Source organism: Chiroxiphia lanceolata, chromosome 1 (genome assembly GCF_009829145.1).
Source record: "Chiroxiphia lanceolata isolate bChiLan1 chromosome 1, bChiLan1.pri, whole genome shotgun sequence".
NCBI lineage: Eukaryota > Metazoa > Chordata > Aves > Passeriformes > Pipridae > Chiroxiphia > Chiroxiphia lanceolata.
The window spans coordinates 29499961-29517289 of NC_045637.1; positions in this window are offsets into that span (position 1 = coordinate 29499961).

The following is a 17329-nucleotide window of genomic DNA, read 5'->3' on the forward strand; positions in this document are numbered from 1 at the left end:
AGTTGTAGGTAGAGTTTATCCAGTGTCTAGGTGGGAGGCAGAATGGTTGATCTGCAGAAACCCTTGCCAGCCATAATTTGCTATGATTCAGACAGTTCTGACTGTAAAGATTGCTTCACACTGTGTGTGCATAATAGCCTCTTGATCCTGATAACAGTGCTAGATACAAACCTACTGTGTCACTTACAGCTTCACACTTCATAGAAGTTTATTCAGTGAAAACAGCATCTAAAACCTCCATACTGCAAGGAAGTTAGCCCTGTGTTCTGGCAGTAGATAAGTCACACTGGAAAGAATTGTCATATCTGCTGAGTTCTCAGCAGGCAGTACTCTGTCCATACAGCTTCAAAGCAGCACCCTCCGTGCCCATGTGCTGCTACCTCTAAATCTCTCTGGTTAGGATCATTAATACTCCATTCAGAAAGCCATCTTGCCAAATTCTGCTCAATTTACTCAAAAAGAACTTGCCTCTCTTTCTACACATACATGGATCATAGGCCTTTCTTCCTACTTGCAAGTCTGTACATGGAAGACTTTTGGAGCTGCTTACGCACAAATGCTGTTGTATTTCTGCCAGAAGGATGACTAAGAAAACAAAGCCAAACACTATAGTTATCCTCGTGAGCTGGTTTTATGTATCTCAGAATAAAAGAATATTTTAAACTGGTTTCTGCAGAAGAACCAGCCACAGAGTCATATTGCAGTTTTTTTTGCTGGTCATTACTGAATAGTCTGCTAAGCATTGAAGAAGCAGCAAGTTAGAGAAGCCCATCTTACTGTGTTTGTCAGGAGCAGATCAGAAAAAGGCAAGAGGAAAGATCAGGCACCCAAAAGACTTGGGCTGTGAAGAAGTGAGGTTGTTAAACAAAGATGAGAAAACTGAGGGTATATTTATTATTTATTATTATCTGAAATAATCAGGCAGCTGCTGCAAATAATAAAGAAATTAATATTGAGTGAAGATAGAACAAGAAATCGTAGATTTAAAGTGAGGCAAGAAAGATTAATTCTCATTAGAAAAAAATCTCAGAGAGATTGGGAAATAGCTACTTGCAAGTTGTCAAGAACATCCATCAAACATGTGATGTTAGTGCTCATCCCTTCAGGGTGAATGACTTCTCAAAGTTCTTTCCAGCTATTTGCCTGTACTTCTATGATAAGATACAAAACAGATGCAGATTTGACAGGATACATTAGAAACGGAAAGAAAATCCATCTAAAAACTTGTAAAGGTTCCTCTCCCTTGTTGCTCTGTCTCAGGAGACTGAGAGGTCCCTGGGGTAGTGTCTGAATACAAAAAGCAGAAATCAAAACCTTTGCTTATATGGTAAGTGTAATGATACTTGGAAACAGAATCTACTTGCATTACTCTTGGGCTTGTTACAGAGTTGGAAGATGTACAAATATTTTAATAGTAACAGGTAAAATTAGACTTCTCATTATCTGTGATGGCACCAGGAGAGAATGGAGAGCTTCTTCAATCATCAGTATGCATCACTACAAAAGTCCAACAGTTTTAATGACAGCACCCATCAAGACCTTAGCTATTAATTATGGCATTAGTTAGACCTCTAACAAAATGGTAGAATTGAGGTCACATACAGAAAATCCTGATCTTGAAGAGGTATGTTGCACCAGATGCAGTGGTTTGATTTTTGTCCAGATGAGGGTGGGAAAACTTGTTGTTAAGACATTCATGAAGACAGCCAAAGGTGTCCCATTTGTTTCTCAGGTGAGCTCATCCTGAGCTGTCAGACGTGAGCCACCAAAGAAGAGCATGAAGTTGTTACACCACCCGAGCACTGAAGTTCTTTCTTTGTTGCTGCCTGTACACTCAGCAAAAAGCCTGTAATGAATACACCTGGCTTGTTAAAACAAGACCTGCTGGTTTCTGATCTCAGCTTTTTGGACATTCTCCCTTTACTCTTAGCCACTTTTACAGCAAAATGCAAGTGGCCCAACCCAGACATTTTGTAATGCAACCAAATTCTCTACCTGTTATGCAATGCAATAAAAAGATGCTTTTGTAAAAAAAAAAATAAAATTACAATTTTCTAGAGTCATGCTGATCTAAAAAATTTTGAAACTGGAATTTTACAAGTATTCTGGGGCTGCTGGATTGAACTAAGAGGGCTCACAGGGTCACACTGAGCAAAAGGAGAAATAGGCCCCAAATTGCAAAGCAGGAACTGACAAACACAGAAATGCAAGTGCACACCTTAGCAGGGTCTTGTGGTTTTACCCCAGCCAACAACCAGGCACCACACCGCTCACTCACTCATTTCCCCACCAGTAGGATCAGGGAGAGAATTGGAAGAGTAAAAACCAAAGAACTTGTGGGTTGAGCTAAAGACAGTTTAATAGGGAAAGCAAAAGCCACACACACACGCAAAGAAAAACAGGGAATTAATTCACTGCGTCCCATGGGCAGGGAGGTGTTCAGCCATCTCCGGGAGAGCAGGGCCCCATCATGTATAACAGTTACTTGGGAAGACAAACAGCATCATTCCAATTGTCCCCTCCCACTTCATATACTGAGCCCGATGTCACATGGTATGGAATAGCCTTTTGGTGACCTGGCCCAGCTGTGTCTCCTCCCAGACTCCCATGCACCCCCAACTTCCTTGCTAGTATGGCAGTACAAAAAGCAGAAAAGGCCTCAGCTCTGTATAAGCACTGCTCAGCAATAACAAAAACATCTCTGTATTATCAACTCTGTATGCAGCACAAATCCAAAACAAGAGCCTCGTACCAGCCACTGTGAAGAAAATTAACTCTATCCCAACCAAAACCAGAACACAGAGTGACCAATGTGTGTCCCAGCAGGCTCCAGAGACTCTAATTCCAGCTGCCTGGAGCATGTAGTGTCTTGTCTCAGGTCGCCTTCTTTTACAAGGCAGCTGAGAGTGCTAGGAGCAAAGAACAGGGGGCAAAGGCAGGCTCATAGGAATGGCATCCACAAAAGCCAGCACACAGAGAGAGGAGTAATTGAGTGTGGTTGGAGGCAACTCAAAGTAGGCAAGGAAAGTAGGTCAGGGAAAGGCTCATCCATCCAGTCAAAGATCAGTTCTTTTCCTAGAGTCAGATAATTTCTGGCTCATGCCAGAAAACAAGTAGCAAGGAATCTACAATCTCCATATCTGGCATAGTTTGAAATGGGAAACCCAGGCTAAATTACTTTCTACCCCTAACTTGGCACAACAAGGCCTCCTTTTAAGACTAATGACCTAGTTGAAAAGCTGTAGGGCATTGTGGAAGCCAACTGTCTCAGCCTATCTCCCTGATGATGTTCTGCTGTGTATGAACCATATTTTGGAGCCAAAATGGGGAGTTGAAAATTACTGGTTAAGATTTTGGGGCTTCTGCTATTTTCAGGAAAATGTTTCTTCTTAAAAATGCTGCTGAAATCTGTTGCTCTTAGCTACAAACTGTTTAATTCCAGGTGGGTGATACTGAATGTGATGGATGCTCAGTAGTAGTAGTGTGTAAAATGAAGGCAGAGACAGGTGTTTATAGGAGCTGCTTGAGTTTAGACCCTTCAATTTGCAGGACTTTTAAAACTAACCACATCAATAATTTCCAAAGGAAATCGCACTCAAGTTCACTTTTATATGTGTGTTCTCCACCTGGACTAGGCAGCCCTCACTCAGCATGGTGGCAGTTATTCACACTATTCTTAGAGGCCTTTCCCTGTCCAGGTATTTTATAATTCACCCACAGTGAACCAGACCCTTTCTCTAGTGCCTTTCCTTTGATTTTGCTATGTCAGTTTGACAATAACATACATCTTGTTTACCATGAAAAAGCAAACCCTTCTTTTCCTGCCTAAGTCATCAGTCTGACAGCATCATTGGACTTCCTAAAGATCTGCTGCCTTTTTTTAGTGGCTGCAGTACAGCTAACTGTGAGCTTGTTTCAAGCTGCAGAATGTTTCATAAATTTGTGTATTTTCTTTCTTAGTTTTGAAGATTTCTTTTTTTCCAAAACTCTGTCAGAAGAGATTACACTTATAACTTCTGTCTGAACAGTGTTTTTCACCCTCATAGATGCAGGGAAATTGAGAATACTCTGAAGACCCAGAAATAAATGGAAAGAAACCAAACTATATTACTGAGATTGAATTTATTTTAAAGGTATCTCATTTTAGGGGACAGTGACAGAAGCAAGGAGGCAAGCTACTGGTGAATAGTTCGGGGTTTATTTTTTTCCGTTTTCTAAGTGCTCTGTCACAGTTTGTCTCTGAAATTCAAAAATTCCTCTTCCCTTAGATAAAATTAAAAAACTGTAGCTTGGGCCCCGTAGTTTTAGTTTTCATGTAGGAACAGAAGGCCAAGTTTAAAGGCCAAGTGGGAAGTGTCTTCCAAATAATCCACCCAGCTATTTGTGCATACTTATACATGCACAATGTATGAGGGTGAGAAATCCTTTTGAATCTGTCATTATGATCATATCAGAAAGTATTGCTGTATCACTAGTAACTTTAAGGTTTCTTGGATAATGGGTCCATAAGATTACAGGTCCTGTGGGAAGGTTATCTTGTCTGCTCACCATCTTTCTATTACCTGCTCACTGGTTCTGCCCCTGGATCTGGGACCTGTCCTCAGGAGACCTCATTCTGCAGCAGAGGTTGCAATGCCACAGAGTGATGGGTGATGGGAGTGAGATGCCATGCACGGCTCCACACTGCAAGTGTGATCTGGGAAAGCCAGCAGGGGACAAAAGGCCAGAGTCGTGACTACCATGGCAATAATACAGGTGGCCAGTGCTTCCGGTAGTGCTGGCATCAGAGCTATTCAGGATGACCACATTGCCTATTGCCAGGAACCTATCCAGTTCTGGGAGCTAGCATGTAATTTCCTGTGAATGAGCCATTGCCATGTCCAGCCCTAATGCCTGGTGAGAAGCTCTCCAAGTAGAATTGAGCAATCCAGCTCACCAGGAGCTTGCTACAGCCTGCAGAACTCCTGGACAAACTGACAAAACCACAAGTTTTGGGGCTGCTGTTAGAGTTTGGGTGATTTTCGGCAGGGGGCAACCACATGTGGCTTTTGCCTAATGGGCAGTAGCTCACAGGGCTGATGCACCTGCAGTCCTGTGTACATAAAAGACTGAAAATCAAAGACAACCTTTGGAGAACTGGTGTGCTCAGAAGCTAGTCCATTTTTTTCCAAAGGTTAGCTGGTCTGTAAATACTGCTCTTGTCCTTGCAAACCCTACCGCAGTCTTACATGTCTTCGTGGGTTTGGGTCAGCAGAAATTAACAGTCTCCTGATGGTACAAAGAGACTGGGTCTCCTCTTCAGTGGGAGATATCACACAACTGATATTAGCACAGACGTAGTTAGTCAGCCCATCAACACCAAGATCTGATAAGGCATACAATAAATAAATAAATATATATGAAGAAATTTAGTGTAGTCAATACCCAACATTAAAAAAAACCAACAACCAACCTTGAGCTCATTTAGCTAATTTAATATATATGTACACTGAACCAATAAATTAGGTGTTACTTCTTTTCCATTACACATTTTCAGGTTTTGTCGTTTGGTTGTTTGGTTTTTTCCCTAAGTTAGCAAAGCCATAAAGTCAGATTTTAAATGCAAGATTCTGTCTCCCATGGGACTTGAAGAAATTACTGAATGTTGAAAAATGCAGATAAACCCATCAGCTGGCAATACCGATAGTGGAAATATTCTGTGCAGGTACTATGGGGAATGTCATCAAAACTGATGGAATCAGAAAACAGTCACATTTCTTCCAAAAAACATATTCTAAAGAAAGCTATAAGAAAGGTCAGATTTATTGTAGTACTTTGACTGATTTTGTATGCTTTTCAAAAGCAGTTTACAATAACACAGAATAACCCATATTGAGAGATATAAGCTGAATGGCAGAATGCATCAGCACATGGCAGAATTGCACATCTCCTTCTGTGAAGACAAGAAGTGCTTGCTCCTTTGTTGCACACAGCATGATAAATCCCATTTTGCCAGGGAAGATAAATGGTAAGGTACTTTTTAAAATTTTTTTTCTCTCCTTTTTTTTTTAATTCACAGCTGGTCAATCTTAGCAGTGACAAGGCTTCCAGAGCAGTTACACCCACCAAAGGTGAAGCTATCCAGCTACAAATTAGTTTTCATCATCAATTCATGTCAGGGCTTTGGCACATCTTGAATTGCTTTTCTTAGCAAGGCACTTGCTGCATTTGGAAAAAAAAACGTTTCACTTTCACAGAAAGAAAATGCTGTGGCAGCCATTTGCCAGCCTTCCTGGTACATCTGAGGCTTTTATCAGCCAGCCCTGCCTGCACATGTAAGACTCCCGTCAGATACCGGAAGGTGCACGTATTTTTCCATGTAAGTTCTCAAGGGCAAACAGCACGTGCCTTGTGAAGGTGTGGGAAGAGTATTTGGACTGTTGTGCCCTAAGGATGATAAAACCACTGTTTAAATAGTCTCTCCTTGAATAATAAGTTTTCACCACATCACAAAGCTGTTTCCATCACTGAGCAATATTCAGTGGTTTTTATACACGAGATCTATGAGTCACTTGCTCCCCAGTCAAAGATTTATTTTAAAACTTCAAACTCAGAGTACTATTGCGTTTCTTCAATAGGTTTCTGCAGTTCCCTACATCAGACGATCGTCCAGGGTACTGTGTGGGGAGGAAAGCCTTAGGCGAAACATCAGCAGGTTGTCAAATTCTTTTTAATCCTATTCAGCAGAAGTAAACTAAGCCTTAGTGACTTTCATATTTGTGAGACACCTTCATTTTCCTGAGCCTCAGCTCATTGAGAAGATCGGTATTTAAATCCTGCTTTACCTGGTACCGCTTTCTCTCTTAAGTAGTCGTTTAGAACAGGATTTAGGGAAAAGAAGATTAGGGAATGGTAAGGGCACGGAGAGCTGCACACCAGAAAAAACACACTGGTAGCCTGAATAATTAGACAGCATTAGCTGCAGTGGGATGCATATCATTGGGATTAAGCTTCAGTGTTTTCCAGGTCCTTTCACAGGGAGTCATGAAGCAACACATTTTCAGCAGGAAACATTAATCTTAGTCTTTGTAGCTATGCTTGCTTACATCACTCCCTGTTGCTTATATCACACCCTGTTACTTTGGACACAAGCCCTCTGCAGGTTGCACAGTGGATTGAGTAGAGGGCCACCCACCATCTCTCTCCCCAGACATGAGTCTAACACAGCTCCCTAAACATCCAGGGCGGTGGGCTATGTTCAGACACCACATCATGCCAGATTTTATACAATGACAGATTTGGACTATCTAAAAAAGCCTTCAAGGTGACTCCCAAGCAAGCAGTAGTTTTCATCTGTGCTGTGCAATTATAAACAACTCTGGAGTCTGCATGTAACATGCAGGGGGAAAAAAGTACTTAATAAATACAGCCAACCAGCAGTAAGAAATTCCTTTGAGAAAATCTTTGTGTTTCCATGTCAACCTTAGTTTTCCACACAATTACATCAATTTCAGATCTGCAGAAAAGTCTTATGAAAGTAAAGTGTGTTTGTCTTTGCCCTCAAGGATTTTAGTTGTTTAGATTACCAACTAATAAAGGTATTAAAGATATTACATTCCCAATGGAATAAGCCACTCCAAAGACATGAAGGTTTTTGCCAAATTTTAGAATAATATTTGTTCAGTTCCTTTAGTTTCATCCAGCAGAAGTTAAATGTGAATTTATTTTAGAATGCTATATACCAGATGAACTACAGGAAATGAAATAGTTGGAAAACCAATCATGTGATGATGGTAGAGTCACAGAATGAGCTGCTGCTTCTGACATCAAGGAAGGACCTAAGCAATAGAAAGCACAAATGTGGATTTCAGCATACCCCTCTAACCAAAAAATCTATTTTTCCTTAGATTTCCCTATAGGAATCTTACTTAGAGATTAAATCATTCACCTCCTCACTGGCTATTGCAAAAAAGGCAAAACTAACAAGGACTGTGGTACACAATACATGGTATGGCCAGACAACCTGATAGGACTTGCTGAGGCACTGCAAAGTGCTTTGTGATGTGGCCTTCCTGCTCCACAGAAAACAGTGGCATTCACAGAGTCTCCTCGCTCCAGCCCTTGTGTGCTGTAATGGAGAAGCAGGCTCAAAACCCACATAAAAAAGACTTAGCACCAGCAAAAGACAGGGGCAGTTGTTTGGTTAATATTTAAACTTTTGTACAGCTTTCAGCCCTTGACAACAGTATCTCCACTAACTATGTTCAAGAAGTCCTTGAATCCTGCCTGGATAGCTCCCAACTCCCGTGCCTTCTCTGGATATTTGAAACCATGTTTGGCAGGTTTCCCCCCAACTACTCAGACTGAGTAGAGCTCTTCATATTTGTCTTGTTTTCTGTTTGCTGCCAACAGCCAGAAGTGATCTCATTGTTTCTCCACTTCAGCAGATTCCTGAATCTCCTCACCTCCTTTTCGATGGCAATTGCTTTCTCCCCAGTTCCCCGACATTTCACCTCCACTTTGTCTTTCAAAGGCTCCAGAAAGTCTTTTGTCTTTGTAGAATCAACTTCTCAAAACCACAAATTCTTACCTTCTTAACTCTCATTTCTTCCTCTTCTCTTTGCTTTAGCATCACTGTACACCACCCTTAACCCTTCATCTGCCACATCTTAAACCCAGATTTACTAAGTATCCCTATGTCTCCCAAGATGACCTTCACTCTCTCCCTCTGATGTCTCCTACCTATTGCTGATGCCAAGGACCAGGGTACTGAACATCCATTGCCTCAGGGAAGCCACACCAGCATCATTAGCCTCCCTCCAAACTGCAAAGTCACCTTTCTAGACTTGCCCTCTGACACTTTTGATACCAGAGCAGAGCAGTGGGTTGGTTGAGTCTTGGAGCGGCCAAATCTGGTGGAGGAGTGTTCCAGCCTGTGGTAGGGGGTTGGAACAAGATGATCTTTGAGATCACTTCCAACTCAGGCCATTTTGTGATTCTATGGTTCTATTATTCTGTAATTCTATAATTTCACTGAAAATAGCAACCTATTGCAAAAAGAAAGCAAGTGTTAGTATTTATAACTTGAAAACCACCTCTGATCCTAATAAGCTGATGATAAAGCTGAGTAGGAGCCTCCCTTTGTATATTTGGGCATTCCTCCTTGGCTGTATTGGTGGTTAAGGGCCTGATCTAGCACCTGGTCAAGCCAGCAGCTATCTCCCCTTTGACTTGAGCTGGCCTTCAGTGGTGACCCCAAACTACAGACGTTCATGTGAACCTGCAAGGGGGAAGCTCTGGGCTCTCCTGGGCTAGTACAATTCTCTGTCTTGACATTTATGCTGGACATCAGGAAGAATTTCTTCCCTGAAAGGGTTGTCAGGCATTAGAACAGGCTGCCCAGGGAGGTGCTGGAGTCACCATCCCTGGAAGTGTTCAAGAAACAGCTGGACGTTGCACTTAGTACCCAAAGGTTGGACTCAATGGTCTTGGAAGTCTCTTCCAACCTCAGTGATTTTGTGTGATTGTGTGATTCAGTCCTGCTTGTGTTTGGTTCTAGCTGCTCCTTTTATTCGGGCTCAACTATGCTGTTCTACCCCCCTGAATCATCCCTCCTGGGATGAAAACTGGGGCATGAAAGTACTTGTGGGTTGGCTTCTGGGACACTTTTCCCCATCAGTCTTGGCTAAGTGGCACATGTGGCACCTCTCCTAGAGGTGTAACAGAACATTCTTAGGGGACTGCTAGTAAGATTTTCTTGTGATGGTCCCTCCTTCAGACTTGTCTTTTTAAAGCATGACGTTCAGAGATCATTTTGTCTCAGTTTTTATGAATTTTAAAATCATTGATATTTGCATGAAAAATACTTGCAGAACTGTTCTCTGTAAAACATCTTTATCCAGCACCAAGTGAGACAGACAGATATTCAGATTACGATAGCAATGCTCAGGGAAAGACCTCATCAAATAACAGACATAATGGCACTTGCCATAGTGGGAATTATACATTATACATTTTATTATTGCTCGTCTTCCACTTTTGAAAAGCCAGTGCCAGAAAATATTACAAAGCAGCTGTGGTAGGCCAGTCTCTGGAGTAGGTTCCTAACCTCTTTCCACAGAGGACACAGACATACGAACATTGCAAATATTTCTCGTGAGATTGATCAGGTGGTGTTGTTTCAGCTTGCTCAGTCTACTTAGCAGCTCTGGAAAATCCTGGATTTTTCCTTCAGGTTTGTGGTTCATCCTCAATCAGCTTGGGAGAAGTTTTGATTGTGCAGGTGCATGGCCAGGTAGATACAGTTGTGTACTGTATCTCTTTGCATAATGTAGTGCTGATCAGGAGGGACATCTCTGCAGGTGTGAACACCCTCCAGTCTGCAGCAGAGCTGTCATACACAGCATCCTCATCATTTACATGTCTGTGCCTAGAGCTTGCAGTGCATATGACGACTTTGGTTGTTTTCAGCTTTGAACCACTCAGGAAACTGGGATGCAAGTTCAGGGTAAAATTTCATATTTCTTTTAACATCAGACAACCTGGCAATAACTCAGTCGGTATCACTCCCAGGAATTAGCAAGGCACTGCATTTTGCTCTTTCTCAGCACATTTTGAATTCTACAACCACTGTCCTTCTATTCTGAGCACCAAATCTCTGTGAAACTCTGGCTTCTCTGATACAAGATTGCTGAATGTTCGTGATCCTTTCTCATTTCATTATGAAATGGGATGGGTTGATTATAAGCTGCAGGTGAACGCCATACAGAGATAATATGTTCTGAAGATTCACCTTTTTTTGTAGGCAGCATCTCAGGTAACAAGATTCAAGCAGTTGAACTGTTACATGACCTTCATTCTTCAGTTATCTCCAGACTCTAGAAGAGTACTGCTATAGGAGTGAGTCAGTCTGTCTCTCTCTGGTTTGTTTTCAGGCCTGATGCTGGTGGGGTGTTTGAATCTCCTGTTTCAGCTTCCCTCGTCATGAGCAACTTTGGCAGTAAATGGAGCTGGTGGGCAGAAACCCTATAGCTCTAGGTGTTATTATGCACGTGGTTTTCTTCACAGTCAGTACATGAGCCAAAAACAAATAGCCTTATTGGTGTTCAGCTCCCCATTTAGTGCTCAGTTATTAACAATATTTTATACCACTAGGAAAGCTGGGAAGGGGAATGCACTATTGCCATTAGCAATAATTAACATTATGAAGATGGTTTAATGTAGGCCTTCACCCTCACCTCATGAAGTGCATTTGGATGACAACCGCAGGGTTGCTGTCACAGTTCAACATGTATGTAGAATATTCTACAAAGTATTTCTCAGGCAATTGTAAAAGATTGCAGTGACCTGACAATTGTGGAGGAGCGGGAATCAGAGTGGGAATGGTTCCAGGCGTGGAAAAAGATATACAAGAATTGAAAAAGGACTTTATTATATGGACTTTACAATTCTTATGTGGTTTCAAATTGTATGTTACCCCTACAGTTGTAACTGCCCAGGCATGTCCAGGCCTGCCTCGAGTTGTCTGTTCCCTGCTTTCCCTGCTTCTCCCTCTGATTGCCTGAAAAAGCTGCAGTGAGGAGAGAGCTACCATTGGACCTCTCCTCTCCCAGTTCCTCCCCAGTTCCTCCCTCTTCTCCTGAGTCCCTGTTCCTATTCATTCTCTGGTTGTCTGTCTCATGCTCCACCCCATTTTTTGGCCCTTTCCACGCCAGAGCTTATATAAACCCCACACACACTTTCAATAAACTGCCATTGCACCTCCAACCTCAAATCGGACCCTTCGTGCAGTGCCGCAGTCCCACTTCCCTCCCCCACGGGCCGTGGCAGACAATGATGGAAAATGTCTTTCCTGCTTTGCAAATAAGAGCCACTGACTTTAATAAATGATAAATCACATCCTATCCTCAGCAGGAAATTACATACCGAGATGCTAAGAGCTCTTCAAGACCACATGCTGTGAAATGTTTGCATTTCCCATCAGTGACACTTTTCTCTTTACAAGACATTCAATTCCAGAAGAATTTATTCAGGTTTCTGGCAGAGATTATAAAGTTTCATTTTTTTTTCTTTCTTTCTTTGTTTTATTTTTTGAGTGGTTTTATCCTCAAGGAAACCAGGCAGGCTAGCCAAGCCCAGCATGACAATCAGTGCTGAAAGGCGTGTGTTCACCATCAAAACAAAAAGTGCTTTTAAAGCAACACAATCTCCTTCACACTGGGTGAGAAGTTCAATCAAACCACATCACATGACTGTAAAACTGAGGTAAAATGAAAGGTTTCCACTAGATTGCCCATATTTCCAGTAGAGTGAGAAAAGACATGCAGATTATCAGCAAGAACAGTTGCAAAACCCAACTGTTTTGGAAAAAAATATTGAAATGGAAATAAATATTCTATACCCAGAAATAGAAGTGATCAAGGATTTTAACAAAATCATGAGAGTGTGATTCATAGAAGTTGAGGTACACATTAATCTGGCTACACTTTTGTATTTCCTAAATCATTCAACTTCACACAGCAGAGACTGCAAGTGAAACAGATAACTTTAATTTGACTAAAAAATATCTTCTGGAGACATGATGATGATGAAAATAACTGGTACTGACTTGTAAACAAGATACAGAGAAATTCTGTTAGCTTTTATTAATCTCAGTTGCTTAGGGAGTGTATCTAAATTCCATTTTCAGTTTGTCCAGTTTCCGCTTTGAGACACAGGCTGTTGTTATGCTTTAGAATAAGGAGCTATATCAACAAAGCAGTAACTTTTTGCTGTGTGTTTGCAGAGAAGGCAAGATGATTATACTGCATTCAGCTTCTTTCTCAGTCTTTGTTTCTATGAAACTCAAGCTATGTAAGGCCCTTCACTGAGAAAGACACTTTCTATCCCTCATAAAATTTGAGCAGCCTTCTCAATTAATCCAGCAGTCTCAATATCATAAAAGTATCCTACTTTTCTTAACATCCACTAGAACCACATTAACCCTGTTTGTCACACTGTTAGAGTGGTGTTAACATGTGGTGGTCTGGTCAAAATCCTTTACAAATGTATGATTTTCCAGTATCCCATTTTATATACGTACTGCAGCACATTTTGTTTGTTACCAAGTCCAGCTCATGTTGCATTACCAGCCCTTCATCCGTCATAATTTATCATTCTTCCAGGATTTGTGTCTTCCACAGGGTTTATTGGCAAGGATTTTATATCTATTTCCATCTTTAATAAAGGTATTAGATCCAGCCAGTACTGACTGGCGCCCAGCAGTTTTACACAAAACCAGTTAGGTGAATGATCTGCAGCATGAAACCCCGGGATAGCATACAGGCATTTCTGAGTTTTGGATAATCACTCCTTGATTCTGCAAAACCAAAATCTGTGCAGGCAGGAAGTTTAATTTTAAGATATTCATTTATGTTCCCTCTGTAGCGAATGGAAAGATAGATTTAATTCCACATGCATCCTGCCATAAAACATACCCCGTTAATACGTGGTCTGGATCTGCCTCTCTCACTGAACCTTGTCTGTAGCTGGAGCTTAGTGGACTAATTTAGCTGAGTTGACTGATTGTGGAATAGCTGAAATTAAGTGACATTAACCCAAAGTTCTATTCTTCTGTAACTGAAATATCACTTTAATCTCAAGTGGTATCAACAGGAGGCTTGTGGTTATCTTCACACTTCCTCAGAGCATTTTGGCTGTGGAGAGTAGGTCACCAAACAAGGTCCTGAAACGGGACAGCACAAAGTATATAATCAAGAGACAAACAACAGAGGGGGAAATGGTGGCAGAAGCCTATTCTCGGTCTCCAGTCCACTGAGAGAGTGGCTCAGTGTATGCCTTGACATGATCCATCTTCTCTGCATAGTCAGGTCACACTCTGGGAACAAGATCCACTGAAGGGCAAGTTCGAAGTAGATTAACATGATGGACTCTATGAAAATTAGGTGTACATTATGAACAACAGCTTCTGACCTATAGCCAAGTTTAAAATAACTGAAATAATCTTCACTGGAGCTGTTGTGTATCTGTAGTGCTACATCCGCTCTCTCACTCCCCTCTGCAACTGGACAGAGGGGAGAGAAAAAAAAACAGCTAAGGATTCGTGAGTTGAGATAACAGCTGGGAGAGGTCACCTACTGGTTACCGTCATGGGCAAAACAGACTCAAAGTGGGGATGCACTTAAATTTATTACTAACAGGATCAGAGCACCCCTCCTTCCTTCCATGTTCTCCCTCCTCCCCCTCAGCAGTGCAGGGAGATGGGGAATGGGGGTTAGAGTCAGTTGTTGTTTCTGCCACTGCTCAGAGAGAGGAGTCCTTCCCACAGGCAACAGCTCTTCCCAAACTGCTGTCCCATGGGTCGCTTCTCCATGGGGTGCAGTCCTTCATGAATCAGCTTTACTGATGTGGATCACCCACAGGGAAAAACTTGCTCCAGCAAGGGCTCCTCTCTCCACAGGCTGCAGGTCCCCAGCAGGACCCTGCTCCATCTTGGTCCTCCCACAGGGCCACAGCCTCCTTCATGTATCTACCTGCTCCAGCATGGGCTCCTCCATGGGCTGCAGATGGGTCTCTGCACCCCGATGGTCCTCCATGGGCTGCAAGGGCACAGATGCTCCACCATGGTCTGCACCACGGGGTGCAGGGGAACCTCAGCTCCAGCACCTGGAGCACCTCCTGCCCCTCCTTCTGCAGTGACCTTGGTGTCTGCATTGTTGTTCCCATGTTCTCACTCCACTCTTCCCTGTCTGGAATTCTTCCCACACAATACCTTTCTGTTCTTAAATATGTTATCCCAGAGTCATTACAATTACTCCTAATTGGCTCAGCTTTGGCCAGCAGCAGGAAGTCCGTCCTGTAGCCGGCTGGCATTGATTCCACAGGACAGAGGAAGCTTCTAGCAGCTTCTAACAGAAGCCACCCCTGTAGCCCCCCCCCCCCCATTAAAACCCAGTCACAGAAAACCACCACAATATCCTTCCCTTTTGGGTGAAGAAAATTCAAAGGAAACCACAGGTAGTGTATCAATCCCATCAATGTCTGCAGTAGGAGGAGAGTAATTGAGTTCTTGGAACAGACACTGCCCGGAAATCTAGAAGAATCAGGGTGGTTGTTCTGACTGCTTTCCACCTCTTTGACTGCCTGTACAGCTGACTGGGTGGCTGAAGACTGGGGTGCTGTCTTGTTCAGTCATTAGACACTAAGTTTCTTAAATATTGCAGCACTTGCCCAAAACTGTGGAGATGATGTGCTATATTAAACTTCTACTTTCACCAAAGGAAGCAGAAGCATATTTGTTGCCAATTTGAAGCCTATTTTTCAACTCAATAGAAGCACATTATCAGCTTTCGTTAAGAAATAAAAAATAAAGGCAGGAGAGTTTTAAAAACATTCTTCTATGTAGGAATACTTCTTCTTTCCCAAAATTATATAAAATTATTACAATCAGAATTTACAGTCTTTGCAACATAGTTATTATTCAAATTGTTAACCTAAATATTACATTGTTGAGATTATTTCATTCACTGTGCTTTATTAGCTTCCCAATAATTACAAAGAAACAAAGCAGTGGTTACTCAGGGTCAAGATGTCATCTGAATATTAGAATTACAAAGACAAAGAGATGACATTGAAGATCAAGGAAATGATTCATGGCTTTATACATAGAAGACTAAACAGTGACCAGTGTTTCAAGGTATTATTGGACAATTACAATTGATGGTCTACCACTGCTTGGTGGTCATCTAGATTCTAATTCAAGAGAAAAACTCTAGTTACTCAATTGTTCAAGTTCAGTTAATGTAAATGAATAAAAACCTTGAGTGCATCCTACCCTCATCATAGTTGTCATCATGCAGAATGTACTTCATCTTCAGTTTTGACATGAAGATACAGAGCTTCACATAGGAGCACTCTTGCTTATTTTTACAAGATATTAACACAGCTGACAAAAGTATTCCTCTAGCACAGGCAATGACCTTAAAATGAGTGCATTTGTACCCTCTAATTCACCATTGGACCTCTGCCGAGTATAAAGAGGAATCCAAGATGATTTGCTTTGATATAGATACCCATTTTCTAGACATCCACATTTATTCGGGACAGTTTCATCCAAGGTGTCAGCCAAACCACAATAGTCAGAAAATATAAAATAATTTAGCTTGCCTTTACCGACAAAAAAACCCTGTGTTTGACATAGGGTGGGGACACAAGGACATAGTCCAAGTACAGATCGCTTGCTTGGTGGCCACAGAACAGCTGGTGAATTGCCCATACTGCAGCTCAGCAAATTACAACCATATGACTGAATTAAGGTTATCTGCCTTTAGTTGTCACAACTGAGGCTGAAGATCCAACTTCTTGCAAACCAACAACTCCTGGTTTGCAAGTACATGCTACTACTCTGAGACTGGGTCGTGTGGAAACAGATGACTTACAGTGACTTTATTTCAGTGTTTCGAATTACTATCTCAGTGTTTTGAGAAAGGATTACGTGAAGGTCCAAACACTCTTAGGGATTGAGGTTGGAGTTTAATTTGTGATGATGAGAATCTTTCATACATGCTATTTTATTGCAGCAGTATCACAACACAGATCTTCCAGTAAGAATGTTAGACACAAGCAAATAGCTCACTTTTCCCAGACGCCAGAAACTCAACACTGCTTTGAAGTAAATCCCTAGTTAATCCCCAAAAATTGTAGCATTATAAAATGTAAGGAGTAAAGTGTTTTAGAAATAGTTCTTCTGGGGAATGGAAAAATGTGCGATCAATTTGCTTGGTTCCTATACCTGGAAACACTTACCTTCCACCACATACTTGTTTCATTCCTTGGGCCCCAGGAATGTGATTTTCAGGTTTTTCCTGAGAAGGGAAGTTGCTGCTTCCTCACCTACACTAAAAGAATTCTACAGAGTCAGAAAAAGGAATAAAGCTATTTCATTTTAAAGGATATGTTTTACCAAGTTAATAAAAGGCTTAATTTCACCATTCTGTTAAGAAAAATATAAAAATGTCCATGAGCCTTGCCTTGCTCTTTTCCACGTTTATGCGTTCACCAAAGTAGATTCCCCATTTGATGGGCACACAGAGGGAGAAAAAAATACACCAGTACTTGAAAAAGAGATGAGAATAGCTGGGCATGAGGAGAGGCAGCAAAGACAATGGCTCTCAAAATTCAAGGGCTTGAGTTTGGAGAGAAGGAAGTGTAAGCAACTTTAAGAACTATAAGCAACTTTATAGCATTCAAAGTTACTAATATACACAGAGATGAATAAATAGAGCAATGATTGTCTTCTGTTTTGCCTTTGCCTTTTCATAAGCTTGAATGAGAGAAGATTTAGCTCAGTTTT